A 17,971-nucleotide genomic window follows, 5' to 3' on the forward strand; every position below is an offset into this window, starting at 1 on the left:
GTTGCAAACAACTACACAGCCATGACTGCTGTTTCTGCTCCAGCAACCATCAACTAATAACTTCCCAGTGGATTTATTAAATTTCTAAGACTTCAAAACTACTTGTCTCAGCAAATAATCACCATGTCTGGGGAGGTGCTTCCATCTGCAAACTTGCCTCCATTTTCTGGCTAATCTAGGGACAGACAATCCCGTTTGGTTCAATCAGCGACCACACTAGAGGAGAGACCAGACTACCACTGTTGTAGAGAGCAGAGAACTTTGGGTGATGCCAATTAAAGCCAGAACAAAGATCTATTCAAGAAAATAGGCAACATGTCATCTTCATCTCCCAGTGCCCCAGAGAAGTGGCTTAGACCCAGCTCATTAATGCTAGGACCTAGAACAGAATTCATGGCTCAACCTGTCCTCCAGGAGCCTTGCAATTGCTTCATATTTGAATACATTTTCCAGCATCTATTGCACAAAGGTTTGTCCAGACACTGTCCTCAACTAACATCCTCTTGTCTTGCCACTGAATCCTTCCTAACGCTGCCATCCTTTAATACAGTTGCTCATGTTGTGGTGACCCCCAACCATAAAACTATTTTGTTGCTGCTTCCTAACTGCAATTTTGCTACTGTTATAAATCCTAGTGTAGACATCTGATGTGCAGTACATCTGATATTCAACCCCCATGAAAGAGTCGTTCCATATCCATCTTGGCCCACAGGTTGAGAACCACTGCCCCACACCATCCATCCACTTAATGCATGTTGGAACTTTTTGTAAAAACCAGGCAGTAGGCTGCATCACTCCTCCATTCTGACCACGGCATACCAGCTCCCTGAGGTTGTACACATGCTGAGGTTGTACAGGACAAACACCTAGCTCTTCATTTTCACCAGCCTTTGGATAGGTGCTCTTTTCTATCATTGCCCCTGCCTTCACGAAAATAACTTTTGCTCTCCCTGGGGAATGCTGCAAAGTGGGCATGTGGCTATATTGACCAATCAGTATCAGCAGAGAAAATCATATCTGTTAGCAGAATTGTAAGTTCCTCTTTTTCAAGAAAAAAAAATCTTAACAGTGTGTAGCTCAGAGAAAGCTACGCTGAAGCAAATCTCTGGGATGGTCAGTAATTGATAGCTGGTGCTTCAGTGCTTGGAGGGGCTTAATGGGGAAGGAAGGGGGTTAACCTTGGAGACATTGCTTCCATTTCATTCACACCTTTGCAAATCACAAATTGCTTTAATTTAATTCTAAAGCAGAACCAGAATGGGAGGGGGGAAAGTTCTTTTAGGACAGAACATGACACCAGAGCATACCAACAATATTTCCAAATAAAGGCCAGCCTTTGTTGAGAGAACTAGCCCCTCTCCAGATCCCCACTCTTACTCCCTCTCAGCAGCAGAAACCACTAGGATTAAACATGAATCACTCTCCCTTTTGCCGTATAGTCTAACTGAAGGGCATTTCTTCCTCTGAAAGGATTCTAGCCCAGTGTCTGGCAGATAGTGGATGCAGCAGTCTTGTATTATTGTAGAAAGAATTCATTGTGTCCTTCACTCAAGTTCACTCTAGATCTAACTCAGCCAGCCAGATTGGATACAATAACAAAGAAGAGAAACTAAGAGGAAGACTTGAGCTTTGTTATTTTGTTTTGTTTCTTTGGGTAAAGTGGATCCCAAAAGCAAGCAATATTTTAATTGAAAAATAACTCACCAGGGCTGGAAAGATGGCTCCGTGGTGAAGAGCACTGACTGCTCTTCTAGAGGTCATGAGTTCAATTCCCAGCAACCAAATGGTGGCTCACAGAATATCCGTAATGGGATCTAATGCCCTCTTCTGGTGTGTCTGAAGACAGCTACAGTGTATTATAAAAATAAATAGATATTTTGAAAGAAAGAAAGAGAGAAAGAGAGTAAGAAAGAGAAAGAAAGATGGAAAGAGAAGGAAGGAGGGGAGGGAGGGAGGGAGGGAGGGAGGGAGGGAGGGAGGGAGGGAGGGAGGGAGGGAGGGAGGGAGGGAGAGAGGGAGGGAGGGAGGGAGGGAGGAAGGATGAAAGGAAGAAACATTATATTTTTAAAGAGGCTGAAGAGATGGCTCAGCTGTTAAGAGCACTGACGGCTTTTCCAGAGGTCCTAAGTTAAATTCCCAGCAACCACATGGTGGCTCACAACTATCTGGAATGGGATCCAATGCCCTCTTCTGGTATGTCTGAAGATAGAGCTTCAGTGTATTTACATACATAAAATAAATAAATCTTTTAAAAATAATTTACCTTAACCTACTAAAACTCAGTTTACTCTTCAGTGACTAGATCACATTGCTGTATATGTTTCATTTCATCTGCTGACACATGAGCTCCCATGGTATCCCATTGTACACAGCACCCATGTGTCAATCATCCTACAACTGTTCAAATTATATGAAGTCCATAACATCCAAGTAACATATAGGCCACTGCTATTTAATATTTACCTTCCTTGGAATTTAATTTTAATTCAAAAATGGGTATTCTGTAAGCTACCTTTCTATGACATTTTTCCCTTGTAGAATGATTGGCACTACATAAAACAAATGTTCATCTTGTTTATTCTTGTTTGTTTATTTGTGATAGTGTTACTTGGTCTAGACTGTCCCCAAACTCATGGCTATACTCCTGTCTCAGCCTCCCTGTTATGTGATTATTGGTGTGAGCCACTACACTAGCCTTTACCATGTTTCTTGCTATGTAATAAACTAAGCATTTAGTGCATGAATTCATAACAAGCCAACTTTCCTAACAGTGATTTTTATTATTAAAAAAATACTCTAATTCAAACTTTCATTTTGAAGTATCCCAAGGAAGATTATACTGCATAAAGGCAAAAAGGGAACCTCTGTAGTTGGCATTTCTAAAGTACTTCTTCTCTGTGCAGTTTCTTTGCCATCTGCCTAAGTAAACCCAACATTCACTTACCTGTAGTGAGGTTGAACACTTTCTTGTATGTCTTTTACCCGTTTATGACTTGAGACCTGTACATTGGCTCCATGGGCGCGTCTATCATTGGCATTGCTTGAGTTCATGTTGTTCAGTTTCATGGGTTTCTGTATCTTCTAGATATTAATCTCCTGCTAGATATATAGCTAGAAAATATGTTCTTCCATTCTGTAGGCTGTCTCGCCACTCAAGTAGGTGTTTCCTATACAACTCAACATCTTTTTAATTTCATGGGGTCTCATCTTCAGAAGTACCCACAATTAAAGTATACAGGTCTTAGGTGGAAGTGGTTTATTATATGTTAAGAAAAGCTAGTGAGAACAGACCTACATCCAAATGATATATGGTTACTAGTTGATAGATGGTTTCAAATGTCCAGCTAAATAAACAACAAGTAATATAAAAATAAATGAAAACCAAGCTGGCCTCGAACTTTGAAATATAGACCGGATTTCAACAGAGCAATGCCAATCTTTTTTTGACAGGAAAATATTTTATCTGAGGGCCTTTTTTCTAATCATGTTACTATTCACGAACAATGAAGGTGAAAACAAAATAAACTTCCCATGTTTTTGTTTTTAAAACTTTTTAAAATAGCTAACAGTCAGAGAAATGATAAAACAGAAAACAATACAAATCTATCTCCCTCCTAGTCAACAGCAGCAGAAACATCGCCCGAGGCAACGACTGTGCAGCGTTGGAGTCTGCTGATGCTGTGAAAATTCTAGAAAATTTGAACTGCGAAATAAGGTACAGTTTGATCAAGGTCAGGTCTAAGAATAGAAGCTGCTACTCAATCTCAGCTCAGCCCCAGAACACCTTTCATGAAGAAAACCAGAAAGCCACTTCTGCTGTATTGTTGCAAGCTACCCCCACTTCATAAAAGCGCCACTCCTTGTTGCAAGCTCCTCCCCCTTGTTGTAAGCTCCTCCCAGTCTGGCTAAAATGACTTCCAGACTGAATAAAAAACCTAAGCAGAAAATAAGAAACCTTCACATAACTAAGCAAAGGTCAGAAGGATGGTAAGAAAATGAAGTGGAAAAGTGGAAATAATAAGAGATTTTTTTTTTAATCTTAAAAAAAAATTCTGACAGTAAAAAGAATCTCAAAGGCAGATTTGTCCAGGCAGAAAAAATGAATCAGTAAACTTGACCAGACCAAGCCGGAAATTATTGTGTGTGAAGAACAGAAGAAAAGGTTGGAGTGTACAGAGCAGGAAGGGCATTCGCACACCATCAAAGAAACCAGCATAAATGCTATGAGGACTCCAGAAAGAGAAGGTCACATAAATGTGATTGAAAGTCTCTGAAACTTGAAAGACAGGAATATATCATCCCAAGAAATTCCCCCAACTCCAAGAGAGATAGCCGCACAGTGAACCATAGGAGGCCTCATTAGCCAGGATTCTGACATCAGTAAGAAGGAAACTACTCAGAATGCACAGGATCCTGAAAATAAAAAGGAATCAAACCATATTTCTCCTCAGAAAGTTAATAGGGCCAGCAAGTAAAGCTTTACTGAGTCAAGGCCTTTGCTGCCTGACAGCTGAGTTTATCCCAGGGATGCCTGCTTTGTAGGAAGGGAGAACTGACTACAACTTGTCCCTGGCCCTACAGGAGACACAAAATAAAATGCAATTAAAAAAAATATATTCTAAAAGCAAAAGAAGTTTGCTTAGGGGATAAATAGCCAATATATTTAAAGTGCTCAAAGAAAAATAAAATGTCAACCAAAAATGATATGCCTAACTCTGTTCTTTAAAGCCAAAGGGGAAATTGAATCACCTCTAAATAAACAAAAGGTAAGATAATTTATTACCACCCTGTATGCCTTCTTAAAAAATACATAAGGGGGTTAAACTATAAGCTAAAAGAAAAGGGTATTAGACAGTAACTCAAAGATATGTATAATAATAAAGATTTCAATATTAATTGAATAGTCAGCACAGTAATGGTCTAAAGTTGCTTTTATTTTCTGCATGCTTTGGGGAGGTAATCTATTTGAAGAGAACAAATACTAATCAAAAAGTATCAGTGTACTGAGATAGGTGACAGAGACAATTTATTTTGAAATATTATCATTTCATGTTTTATGGCACCCAATATATAAAGATACTAATTCTTTACTTTAACAATTGAAAGGGGATACGCAAACACGTAAAGGAGCAGAGATTCTATATGTTACTGAAGTTAAAGTATATGCAGAACCGAATGTTATAAATCAGGAAGTATAATTCCCATAGTAACGACAAAGAAAATAGCTATAGAAAATACATAAAAAAACAAAAAGCATTTTAACCATTTCACTAACTATACGTGTGGGCATGTGTTTGCATGTGGGCATGTAATGCATGTCTGTATGCCTGAAGATGATACTATAAGAAGTAAGGGATAAGACGCTAAAAAGATATATATAGAAAATGAGCAACAATGACAAAAATTAATTCCTTCCAGACTATAATTGCCTTAAATGTCAGCAGATTAATTCTCTTATTCAGAGCCTAAGGCTGTCAGAATAGTTTAGTATTAGAGTTTACCCAGCCTGGGATATGTTAGGCCTTGAGTTCTATCCACAACACAGAAAAAAGAACAAAGAGTAATAGAAACCATAAAACTATCTCCAACTAAATTTTATCACCCAGGGACTCACTTGAGATCCAAAGACAAAAATAGATTGACAGTAAAAAGATGAAAAAAAAATATTTCATGTATACAGTATACAAAATCATTATAGAAGCATCTATACTAAGATTTAAAAAACATAATAATACAATAGATTGTATTGATCCACAAGATCCAGGAGCCATGTGCAGAACACTATACCTAACAATGCAGCATGCAAAATCTTCACACATACATGCAGGATATTGTCATTGTGATTAATGTTCAAGACAAGCAACTTTCTTGGCAGAAAGGGCTTAAACTAGTTCCTGATTTCAGTGATCCATGGCCACTTGGCCCTATTGCTTTGGGGCCTGCAACAAGCAACACCATCATGATAGGCCCATGGAAAAGCAAAGCTGTTTACTTACCTGCAGGTAGGAGAGGAGAGATAAGACAGGTCAAGATCCCAGTATCTCATACATGATAGATGCAAGACACACAAATCCATGTCTCCCATTGTCTAACCATCCACTAACTCCTTTCAAGCTTATTCTAAACCAAAAGTAATATGCATCCTTAAATATTTTTCATTTACCATGTCACCAAGGAAAAAGTAAGTTACAGTTCTGGGTAGAGATGTGAGGTTGACCTGTTTAGAAACTGTACTGATAAGACATTTGCTGGTACAATTTCTCTAGAAAGTAACTGGGCATTTCATATAAGGAGCCTTAAAATGTCATGCCCTTTAACCTGCTGGCGCAATTCCTATCCCAGGATTCTAGTCTGAAACAATCATGCCATATACTGTAAAATTTCAAAAGTTTCTTTTTTCTCAGATGGAAAAAAAATGTTTCAAACAAGATAAGAGAATAAAAATGCAATGCTATTCACCCATTTTTAAAAAAAATGGTTTTCTAAGAAGTTAAAAAACAAGAAATCTCTTGCCACACAGAGCAACATCAAAGTAGATAATTTTAAAAGGCATGCAGAGGCTGGAGAAATATAGGTGGAACAACAATATGAACTAATCAGTACCCCCAGAACTCGTGTCTCTAGCTGCATATGTATCAAAAGATGGCCTAGTCAGCCATCAGTGGAAAGAGAGGCCCATCGGTCTTACAAACTTTATATGCCCCAGTACAGGGGAATGCCAGGGTCAAGAAGTGGGAGTGGGTGAGTAGGGGAGCAGGGCAGGGGGAGGGTATAGGGAACTTTCGGGATAGCATTTGAAATGTAAATGAAGAAGATATCTAATAAAATTAAATTAAAAAAAAATGTTGTCCTCTCCCACAGAGGACCTGGTTATGGCAACTCTACTTCCAGGGGATCTGACACCCTCTTCTGGCCTCCACTGGCCGGAACACACACAACACACATAAACTCATGCAGGCACACACACATACAAAAACAAAAAGAAAGAGATTTTTTTTAAAGGAAGCATGATAAACATAAAATGTGAATAAATTTTAAATATTGATGATGGTTACCTCTAAAAACTAGTCACGTACTCAAGACGATTTTAAAAAAAATATTAGTTTTCTACAGTTCATCTACATCACTTTGAAAGTCGGGGGAAAATATGTAAATACTTTTTATCTTATGAAAAACTCTAATTATGGATTCAGCCCCGATGGCTTCACTCTGTGACTGAGTCCATGTGAAATTCATTACCTCAGTATGACAGCTAATTTGTCATCAAGCCAACTCATGAATAAGCCCCTGTGATTTCCTCCTCAGTGTTCCACACAATTGAGCACTTGATCACACACTACCTAGTGTGCTTGCCGGCTTCTTTACTGTTTGCACATCTGCGTGTGTCCCTGGATCCCGGGAGCACAGGGCAGCTCCCATCCCGTTGCAGGCTCCGCATCATGCTACTGTCTCTTTGTTTTTCATTTCATCCCCCACAGCAACTTTAACATACTTGGAGTCACAGCCAATTTTCGGAGGTCTCGAAAGGTTAAGTGGCTGGCTCCAACTCAGAGTGGCAGAACTGAAATCTAATCACAGCGCTCATATTTCCAGACTTGCATGGTTGTTTCACTAAATAGCTTTTGTACTCTGAGAGAATAAATGTTACATCCTTCACATATTACCCTCACCTAAGATGACCAGGGCACTTAGCATAGTGGTCTGTAGGTTATTTAATTTCTTAATGGAGGTTACCATATGGAAGTAGGGTCATGATCTTTCGGCTTCCCCATGTGTGCATAAAACTGAGCAATGCTTTTCAAATTTAACTGCTTTCCTAATATAAATAATAACTCGGAGTTTCATCTTGAGAAATTGCCAGTGTACTGGGTGCATGGCAGATGCAAGCAGATGTGTGGTGTGATAAACGGAAGCCGTAACACAGTGCACGAGGAAACTAGGAGACAATTCTGTTAAGGACATACACGCAGTGAGAATTAGATAGTGCGTGCAGTTCTCTGTGTTGTCAACCACTCAAAGAAAGGGATGAGAAAGCCATGGCACATGTCATGTGCTACGGGACTAGAATTCCTGTTGTTCAGATAGAAAGATAAAGTAATGCAGAGAACAGATATAATGTGAGCTTGCATGCCAGCCAGCCCTGGGGCTTACCTGGGCATGTTAATATAGCATCAGGAGGCCTTGGAGAGAGATGAAGCTGTCAAGGTGGAGCAAGATGTTGGAGACACTTAGCATATCTAGAGCTAGGCCAGGTTTTGCTTCCTAAGGTCTTAGGTCATCCAGGGGACAGTGGCAAGCAAGCAGGATTACAGACAGCTGCCAAGAACTGTTTTAAGTGAGCTGAGAGGTTTGTTTCATAAGCCATAATAAACCTGTCGAATCAGAATGTGGCATAATGAATGAAGCTTGACATAGTGAATAATTTACTCAACCTTTCTGTTCTTCGCCCATAGCATGAGATGGTCCTAGCAGCTGGAAGTCCCATGTGACATCCCACTGGAGATTAAACGGAGCTCCTTTCCCACCCACTGAATCCCCATGACAGACAGCTTCAAGTGTTTGTGTACTTGTCTGACACTGCATTCAAGGAAAGTCTCTCTTCTGTTTGCTCTTCATTTTCCTGTTCACTACTGAATCCTCCACATCCAGAGCAGGCACATCATAGAGAAAAACCAATGAATATTTATTTGTTAAAAATAAATATGTGGATGAACGGATCTCCTGCAGTTCTCATACCAGGCTTCAATCACATCCTGAGGCGACAAGGTCTACTGTGGGTTAGGCAGCCTCTCAGCTCCTTTAAAACAGTTCTTGGCCGCTGTCTGCAATCCTCCTTGCTTGCCTGCTTCTTCCTCAGCTCCTCAAAATCCTGCCAGCCTGAAGCCTTATTCCATCCTAGTGTCTAGACAAACTGTATGTATGCGTGGAAGCTTGACCGGCTACCAGTCTGCAACATTAATCTTTTCTCTTTGCCCGGTCTTTATATACCCGGTCTTTCCATGTCCCCACGAAGTCCCATGGCACCAGTGAGAAAGACTACGAGGTGGAGCCTGTTGGCCTTTGTGTCACTGAGGATTTGTCTTTGAAGGAGACCTGGAGGGCTGGTGGGACATCCTGTTGCGTTTCCTCTCTTTCCTTCTTAGGGATGAGGTGTTCTACACCATAATATGCTTTTCTACCGCAAGCCCCAAAGCAATGAGGAAAATGGATCCTGGGCTGAAACTTCCAAAACTGGGAGCCAAAGTAAAAGTCTTTATAAGTTAATTTCTGTTGCGGGAAATATTAAAAATATGAACTGTCAAGTTCCCATGCTTGTGCTGTCAACTCTCTGCCCTGGAGGCCATGTTCTGGCGGGCAATAGCCTACCTGTTTTTATCTGGTGGAGACTCAGAACTCCAAAAATCTCTCCACCCAGCTTGCTAGGTTCCCATTGGTGGGTCGTTACCACGCCAACGCCATGTTTCACATTCCCCTACAGCCTTTGTGTTGCGCATCTAGCAAACCCACTCTTTGCTGCTGTGAACCCAGATGAGCTATGAAGGAAGACACAACACAAACTTAGTTCCAAAACAATGGTAACGCAATCACTGGTCACAACAACTAAAATTGTAATCTAATAAGCCTTATTAAAATTTAAATCCTCTGGTGGCAAATCCTGACAGATCCGCCATTGAAACCGGAAACACTCATAGCTACGTCTTGTCCTCACGCTATCCCCATCCAAAAAGACCCCTCTCCTGCTTCCTCTCTTCCCCTCTTCGGCCCAGAAGTCCCGCCTACTCGCCCAGTGATTGGCTCCTTTATTCATTAGGGAATTGGTTCACAAGAACATCACTATGCCCATCCACAACAAATTTCCTCTGGTGTTTTGCTATATTCATAGAAAGCTGACTAATAACAAAATATGTCCACATGTGCTCTTATCTGACCCCATGTCAGTGATCTGCCCAGAAGGTTACTAGATTCTCAAATGGTCTCTCACTTGTCACTTTTTAAACCATGTTCATTCCAGGATCAAAGTTCTTCCAAGGTTGTTAGCATTTTGTCAAGGCTTTGCCCCAGTTACCTGGCAACAGCTAGGTATGCCTGACTCACTATAAAAGGGGCTGCTTGCCCCCTCCTCTCTCTCTTGCCTTCTTGCTCTTCCTCTGCCCCCTTGCTCCTCCCCCTCTGTCCCCATTCCCCTCCCCCTCTCTCCACAAGCTCACGGCCCACCCCTATGCCTCTACTCTCTCTGCCTTTCTCCTCTTGACTCCCTATCCCCTATCCTCCCTATCCCCTGAATAAACTCTATTCTATACTATACCATCCTGTGGCTGGTCCTGTCCTGTGACTAGGGAAGGGATGCCTCAGTATGAGCTCACTCTCAGAGGCACCCCTTCCCCCACAGCTGACTGCACATTCACCAAATGTATTACTCCTCTCTTTATTTTTATAAAATACAACAGAGGTACTTATTTCATTTTTCCCCTACAATCTCTCCCTGTTTTGAACCCTGCCCTCTTACCTAAGCCCCGTTTCTTTAATACGGAATCCCTGACCACCTGCTCAGTCATTTTCCCCTCAGTATCCATGTCCTCTCACCTGGGCTCCATCCTCCCCGACCTGTTGGGATGCAACGACCTTCTGAGGATGTTCAAAGCTGACTCTTGCCTGATGTATCTATCAGTGGGCTTGGCCAAGCCTTCAAGATTTAGGCAGACCTGAAATGCTAGTCTATCCTATCTGCAATTCACTCCCTATAGCATCCTCCTAGGCCAGTCACAAGGCTGTCTGCCCTTAGTAACTCAGAGAGCAATCCTATCTATGCCCAGGAAAAGCAGCCTGACCATTATTAGGCTTCACAAAGCCAGTGATGGTTTTTGAGTATCTGGCAGCAGCTTTCATTTCTTTCCTCATCTTACAATTCTATTCCGAACACTATTACAGTGGGAACTTAGCAGATATTGTTTTGTGGGTCACTATGTAAACATCCATTTGTAGGTTGATGTTTGAGACTTGACCTAAAATTCCATTTCAAAGCCGTGTTTCCACTAAATAGTACCTTAAATGACTCACGTTGCTATTGTTCGAACTTGTGAATTTGATTGGCATTCTGGACTAACCACTTCTATAATAAGAGGGACGTTGACACAACCGTGGCCACCATTTAATTTTCAGCAGATCAGTCATCCCTTCCTAATTCTTCTACAGTGATAGCAGCTCCTTTCCAACAAGCTAGTTGCTAGGCATAACAGGAGCAAGCCCTGTGCTATTATTTCTATAGTGAAGAAAAATATTTTTCAGCTGATAACTTTTTCATGTGATTTCTTCCCAGGTAAACTATTTTTTCTTCCTCTGAAGTACTTAGGCCAGTAATACCCAGCTATGATCTGCTTGTGTTTCCATGGGCTGCTGCGTAGAGCTCTCAGAGAACAATTATTCTAGGTTCCTGTCTGCAAGTATAACAGAATATCATTAATAATTTCAGGCAGTGGTTCTTGGAATAGTCTATTCAAGCCTTGGATTGACAAAACTATGTTGACAGTTCTGTCCCAATGCAGCTGGTACACATCAGCGCGGAATATTCCTAAAAGCTTATGCCCTCTCAAGGAGCCAACTGGAAAGTAGAGTCAAGTTACTCTAAATCCTCTCTTAGCTACTGTCCTATTGCTATGAAGACACACCATAACCAAGGCAGCTTATAAAAGAAGGTATTTAACTGAAGGGTTGCTTGGAGTTTCAGAAAAATAGATTCATGATCATCATGGCGAGAAGTTTGCCATCAGGCAGGCTGGTGAGTATGGCCATAGAGCACTAACTGAAATCTTTCATGTCATCCACAATCATCCTATAGAAAGAGAGCTAACTGTGCCTGGCATAGGTTTTTAAAACCTCAAAGTCCAACCCTGGGACAAACCTCCTTTAACAAGGCCACACCTCCTAATCCTTCTAAAACAACCTACCAACCAGGAAACAAATATTCAAATATTTGAATATTTGAATGGCCTATGGGGGCCATTCTCATTCAAACCACTTGATGTCAGGGATCAAAGTTAGGGGCTGGGAAGAAAATTTGGATAAGAATGTTGCTCTAAACACACAGAGAGAAGAGAGCTCTAACTGTGTAGAATGAAGAGAGCTCTAGAAAAGAAGAGCCACGGTCTCTTCAGTAGAATATTAAGGCGTGATGCCAAAATTTAGAACTGAGCCATGGCTTACAAAGCAGGAGGGATCAGCACTTGTACCAACACTTGTAACACAAGTGGTGAGGTTTCTCCATCACTGAATGAGAGCAGGAGGGAGACTATTTGGAGAAGGGAAACAGGCCTGGTAAGGAAATTGGCAGTCTTATAATGTAATTGACTGGAGGCCATGTTACATTTAGAAATAGGTATTGGTCCTTTTTCCCCCACTAACAGAAAAATGAATAATTCTAAATTCCTTTTCCTACCGCCCTCAATTTAGAGTAAATAAAAGAATTTATTTCTGAGCAATGGAAGAACTTGAACCCTGTCATATTTCCATGGCATTCAATTCTACCCCCTGCACCACACATGTTTTCAAAACTAGTTCCAAATACATCCTTCAAATAAGAATGATTTCTGTTTTCCAACTCTGAATTGTGGAGACTGGAAAGATCATACCATAAAAATAGTAACACCAAAGACCTTGAACATCAGTCATCATGAAATTGGGAGTCTTAGCCTTTCAAAAAAGCAATCTTGGCATCTCTCTTGCAACTGACATGCTCCACAAGTAACTATAGTTTTATTCCTGTTCTCAGCAAAAGCTAGATTTTTTTTCCTATAGTCTTGCATAATTTTCAATATTGCCCTTTAGAAAGTTCTAATTTGGGAAAGTGCATGCCTTTAGTACATTTTAGAAGATATGCTTTTCAATAGCTGAGGCTACCTGTCACAAATCTTGAAACATGGGAAGGTATTGGTTTGGCTCCTACTTAGGCTAGAACGTATGATTGTGTTGGCAAGAAAGTAGAATTTCCTTTTAACCAGGAGTGGATTAAGATGTCCTATCTGGAAAGTTCACTCACAAGGACACTCTGCTCAGAGTCAGGCCTGTGCAGGTGTGATTTGGCTGCATCTGAAAGGCAGAATAATAGAAGACATTATTAGAATTGAAATAGTTTTATTCTTATTTTAGAGTTTCTAACATACTCAAGCGATAAAGACTGGATCCAATGTATTGCGTAAACATCTTTGTCTAAAGTCACTGATTTCTTAGCAAAATACTGAAGCCCGTAAATATCCCAGAATTAATTTCCTTCATCCTGCCTCGGCTTAGCCATACCATGAGACTCATGCTTCTTCTCGTATTTTATGCTCTGACAATTTCCCAGAAGTTTGTTTTCAACGTAGACCTATACAGCCACATTTCAGGTTCTGAGATGTGTGTCCTTTGATGAAATGTCAGCTTTTACCTGGCCGTGACCTTCTTCCTTCTGTAGCATTTCCCCAGGGGGAATGTGTGCTATCTGTCAAACCCTGTTGGATAAAACATCATGGATTCTATACTGTATGAACTGCCTACACGGGATTTAAAGGATATGCCGTTTTCATCACTGTAGCATCAGAAAGTGAGTGACTCTGAGTTGGGTAGCATTAGGTTAACAGTAGATCAGAGGTTGTAGAATTAAGGCTTCTTAATCCAATCCATCCAGATCCCTGGTTTTTCGGGTTTTTTTTTTTGTTTTGTTTTTGTTTTTGTTTTTGTTTGTAAATAAAGCTTTATTGGAACACAGTTGCTCTCATGATTCCTCATGAGAGTCGGTTTTTATTGCCTGTGACTCCTATCATACTCCGTGGTTCTGTGGGGTAGTTGCAGGAATTAGTAAAAAAAAATCCTATAAAGCTCAAAACGTTGACTTTCTGGCCATTAACAAAAGTTTGATCGTCACCGGGTAGGGCCCACCCTGAATGCCACTGCCCTGTCTTCCAATCAAATCCATCTCAATATTTATCCCATGTTGGTCCTCTCATTCTGGACTAAGAAGTAGAGTCAGGCAGAACCACAGAAAGGAGATAAATGTCTAATAAGCTAAATAATGTAAAGTCTAAATCCAGATTGTCTTACTATTCTTTTTTTTTTTTAACATCTCTATTGAGTTAGATGTACTATCTACATGTGTCTTGTTTTTCTAAACTAGATCTCAGGATTATTTTGTTCTCCCTTTCTTATGCTCTTCAGGCTTCTTTAACAAAACACTATTGACTGAGTGCCTCATGGGAAACAGAGATTTACTGCTCACATGTAAGGAAGTTAGAAAACTCCAAAACCAAACCTCTAGTACAATTGATATCTGGCAAGGGCCTGGCTCATAACACTTTTCGGCTGTGCCTTCTTATGGATGAAAAAGGGGTGCCTCCTTCATAAGGCTACTGATCTCATCAGTGAAGCTCCACCCCCATGACCCAACCCCCTCCCAATGGCACCTCTTTTTACCTGTGCGGTAATGACTGGGTGTGGATACTTCAAGACACAAATATTTACTCCTCAGTACCTTCTACCTTCCAAGATTCCCTAGAACTTGGAAGCCATTCTATTAATCACTGAACTGAACAATTTCTAGGAATTGCTAAGAACTTTTTAATCATTAGTGAAGGAAAGAGTCACCTTCTATAGCAACCTCAGCCTGTCTAATGAATCTCATTATTTATTTTTTCCTTTCCTCTTTTTCAACTTCAGACCAATTTTGTCTTCATCTTTCTCTGTCATTGGAGAAAGGTCATCACTCCCACTATCCTGACTCCTAATTAATTGCCTTGCTGCAAAGACTTCTCGCAGAGAAGGTTTTGAATCCTGGTGCTTCCTAGCCAATGAGGGGACAAGCGTATCGTTGTATTTTTTTCTTACTACCTCTTTTCCTCTTAGCACATCAAAAATAATTTTTTTCAGGAGACACAATTTACAGTCAAGTCTTAAAGTCAGGCTTCTTTGGCAGTTATTTATTCTTCTCTAACCAAACAAGAAATCACTTAACAAAGGCACTTTAAAACACCATGAAATACCCACAATACAAAAGGAATTATTTATCCACCACTTAAGTACTGCATAATGACATATTATTAATAAATGAAAATTGATCTACCTTGGACTGACAAAGCTCAAATCTCTCTCCTACCAACGATGAGGTCTTTCCCTCTATGCCAACCCACAATGGGAAAGCAATTTCACTTCAGATAGCTCCGACAGTGTAAATCAAAGGTTTTATGGCTTTGCTGCTGGGTCCTCTAGTGATGCATTTTGCTGGTATCAAATTATAAGCATCTGAATTAGAGAGTGGTGGAGGTTATTAGAAAGTCCCCAGAGAGAGTCCCCAGCATCCCTGAATGTGCAATAACCACTAATTCCGCTTCATAAAGCCTTTGTTCACAAAAGAGTGTGGTGACAGCAGTGCCATTGAATGATAGCAATAGTTCAGATGGTAGCAATGGTTAACTTACACAAGCTACTCCTGTTCCTTCAGATTGACACCCTCAATCCTCAAGCTTAAGAATGCAAGACAAATTCCTAACATGCAACAAATGGCACCAGGAAACAGCTAAAAAAAAAAAAATAAATGTTTAAGCTTAAAGCAATATAGAAACTGGAATTTGTTTTCTAAAGCACCCAAATACTTCTTTCAAAGACACCTACTACGTACACTCATGCATCCAGTAGGAGCTCTGATACAACTGGCTTATCCACTGGAGTCATCTTCACTTTACTTAACAGGAACAGAAAAAGAAGAACCCACCATGCCCAGGCAAAAGTGCTTTTAAAATGTCTGAGAGCAGGTCTCATTGTTGAGGGCAAGAGTGTCCTGTTATTATGAGAAGGACAGTTCATTGACATTGGATGTTGCTGGTGAGAGTGTTCTTGATTTTAGGGGATAGGTTGTTGGTTTGAGGTATTTTTTGTTACTGTTGAGAGGGATTTTGTTTTGTTCTCTTTTTTTATCAGATAACACAAACATTCTTGAACCTAAAATCCTTTTATGTTTATAGAGCAATGGTATCCCAAGAAAGACATCATTAACGTTAGAGGCAAAACCACACAGTGGGTTTCATGGAACTATACAGCCTGAGGGTTGAGTGGCTTGTTGAAGGTCACATAAAAGGTTACAAAGCAAGAAAGGTATTCCAACTCCTGGTCATTTCTGTCTCCAAGCTTTGAGAGTCAATCCTCTGTTTAATGTCTGGTAACTAATGAGGCACACACTCTAGCAAGTTGTCCATCCACTGGTAGAGGTATGGATCTGAGACTCGGGGTCCTACCAAAGTAACCAGCTTCTATGCCTTACCTGGGGAGAAATAGAAATTTAGGGAAAAGACCAACAGCCTTGTACCATGTACCCCATGACCCTGTGTAAGTCTATTTTAAATGTGTAGGCCACGAGCTTTGCTTGAGCATTCTCCATTAGTTATGGGAAGAAGGCATGGGGGAGGGGCCTCTAATCTTCCAACTGGACATCTTGTTGTTCTTGTTCTTGATGATGATGATGATGGTGATGATGGCGACGACAATGATGAAGATGACACTCTGGTGTCTCTCTTTGATCCCTGCTCTCCTGCCACAACATCTTAGACAAAAGAAGGTGAATTCTTCCAGCCTCTTCCATCCCAAATAGCCTGGCATGGCTATAGGAGCAGGGAGAAGGCTGAGCACACTTACACTGAACGCAGAAAGTGGAAAGAACAGGAATTGGGGCAAGGCTATAAACTCTCAAAGCCAGTCCCAGTGATGTACTTCCAACAGCAATGCTGTCCTTCCCAAAAGTTCCATCACAGTCCCCATCAGTACCACCAACTGGATACCGGGTGTTCAAACACATGAGTCCGTAAGGGACATTTCTCACTCAAACTGCTACACTTACACAGGTTATGATTAATCACATGGTCATTATTTGGGAGGGTTGTGGGACGTTTCGCAATTCCTGGCTAGCTGAAAGACCTGTCCTTGGGGAAGGTTCTGATGAGTACTTTATCTCTGGATACTTCCTAGCTCTCTGTTTCCTGCTCAGTTGTCTCCACCACATGTTCTTTATCCTAAGCAGGTGGGATAAGAGGGAAATGGATCTAACCTTCTAAAGCCATGAACCAAACAAATCCCCCCTCCTTTAAATTCCCCAAGTCAGGGGATTTGGTCAGAGCAACAGAAAGGTACCTACCAGTGTGTGGGGATGAGGAATTGCCAGAAAGGCAGAGAACTTTATATGTATCCCAAGGGCTTGGATCATATAAGAGAAGCCTCCATGGTAAACATGAACTCTCTGGATATTCAAAAATTAAAATGTTATATTTTTTTTAACTAAGTCAGAACATTTTATCCTTGACAATAAAAGTGCAGTGTCTCCACAGTGTCGGGTTTGTGTCAAAACTTCAAGTATTTATAAGTGAGTTGATCACTCCACACATAGAAAAAGACAAATGGCACAACAGGAAAGTCATTTCTGGGAACAATAATGTAACTGTGCAGTCAAAGGCCTGGGGCATGGATCAATAGACAAAGCCACGTTATTCTCTTAACCTAAGTCACTCTTCCTATTGTTAAAAACCAGATACCTCAAAAGGTGCAATTAAACCTGATTTTTTTTTGGTTGTGAGCCTAGCCTTTAATAGCTAAGACATCTCTCTAACTGTAAACCTGATGATTCTTTCAACAAAGGTAACTGATCAATTTCCTCTTTAGGCACCTGAGATTTTAGAGATCACATTTCACTCACTGGATTGCAATGCCAAGCAATGTATAAGGAAGGTGGAAATATTAATGAAAGAGAATGGAAGGAGGCTCTGTGATATTTGCAGGGAGGGGAGGAGAGAAGAAGAAAGCTAAAGCTTAAACATTTTGAGTCCTCACTGTTGATACAAATGTCTCACCAGATATTTTCTGTACACAGTTCCTCTTATATAAGTTGTCCGTGTAGATATTTTGGCCATTTTTTCTCAGATCACTTATCTTTTCTTACATAACGATATCTAGTATCTATACA

At 40.6% G+C, this 17,971-nt stretch overlaps 1 long non-coding RNA gene across 1 annotated transcript in view; it reads right to left on the minus strand.

Moving 5' to 3' along the window:
* Window positions 1-8,695: 8,695 nt before the first annotated feature.
* Window positions 8,696-17,971, minus strand: part of Gm33281 — a 32,666-nt gene continuing 23,390 nt past the window's right edge. The window contains exons 3-6 of the long non-coding RNA XR_378858.3: window positions 15,444-15,541; window positions 15,089-15,267; window positions 12,895-13,083; window positions 8,696-9,533 (exon numbers count right to left, since the gene is read on the minus strand). This is a non-coding gene — a long non-coding RNA (predicted gene, 33281). The remainder of the gene's footprint in view (window positions 9,534-12,894; window positions 13,084-15,088; window positions 15,268-15,443; window positions 15,542-17,971) is intronic.

Source organism: Mus musculus, chromosome 8 (genome assembly GCF_000001635.26).
Source record: "Mus musculus strain C57BL/6J chromosome 8, GRCm38.p6 C57BL/6J".
In the NCBI taxonomy this organism is placed as follows: domain Eukaryota; kingdom Metazoa; phylum Chordata; class Mammalia; order Rodentia; family Muridae; genus Mus; species Mus musculus.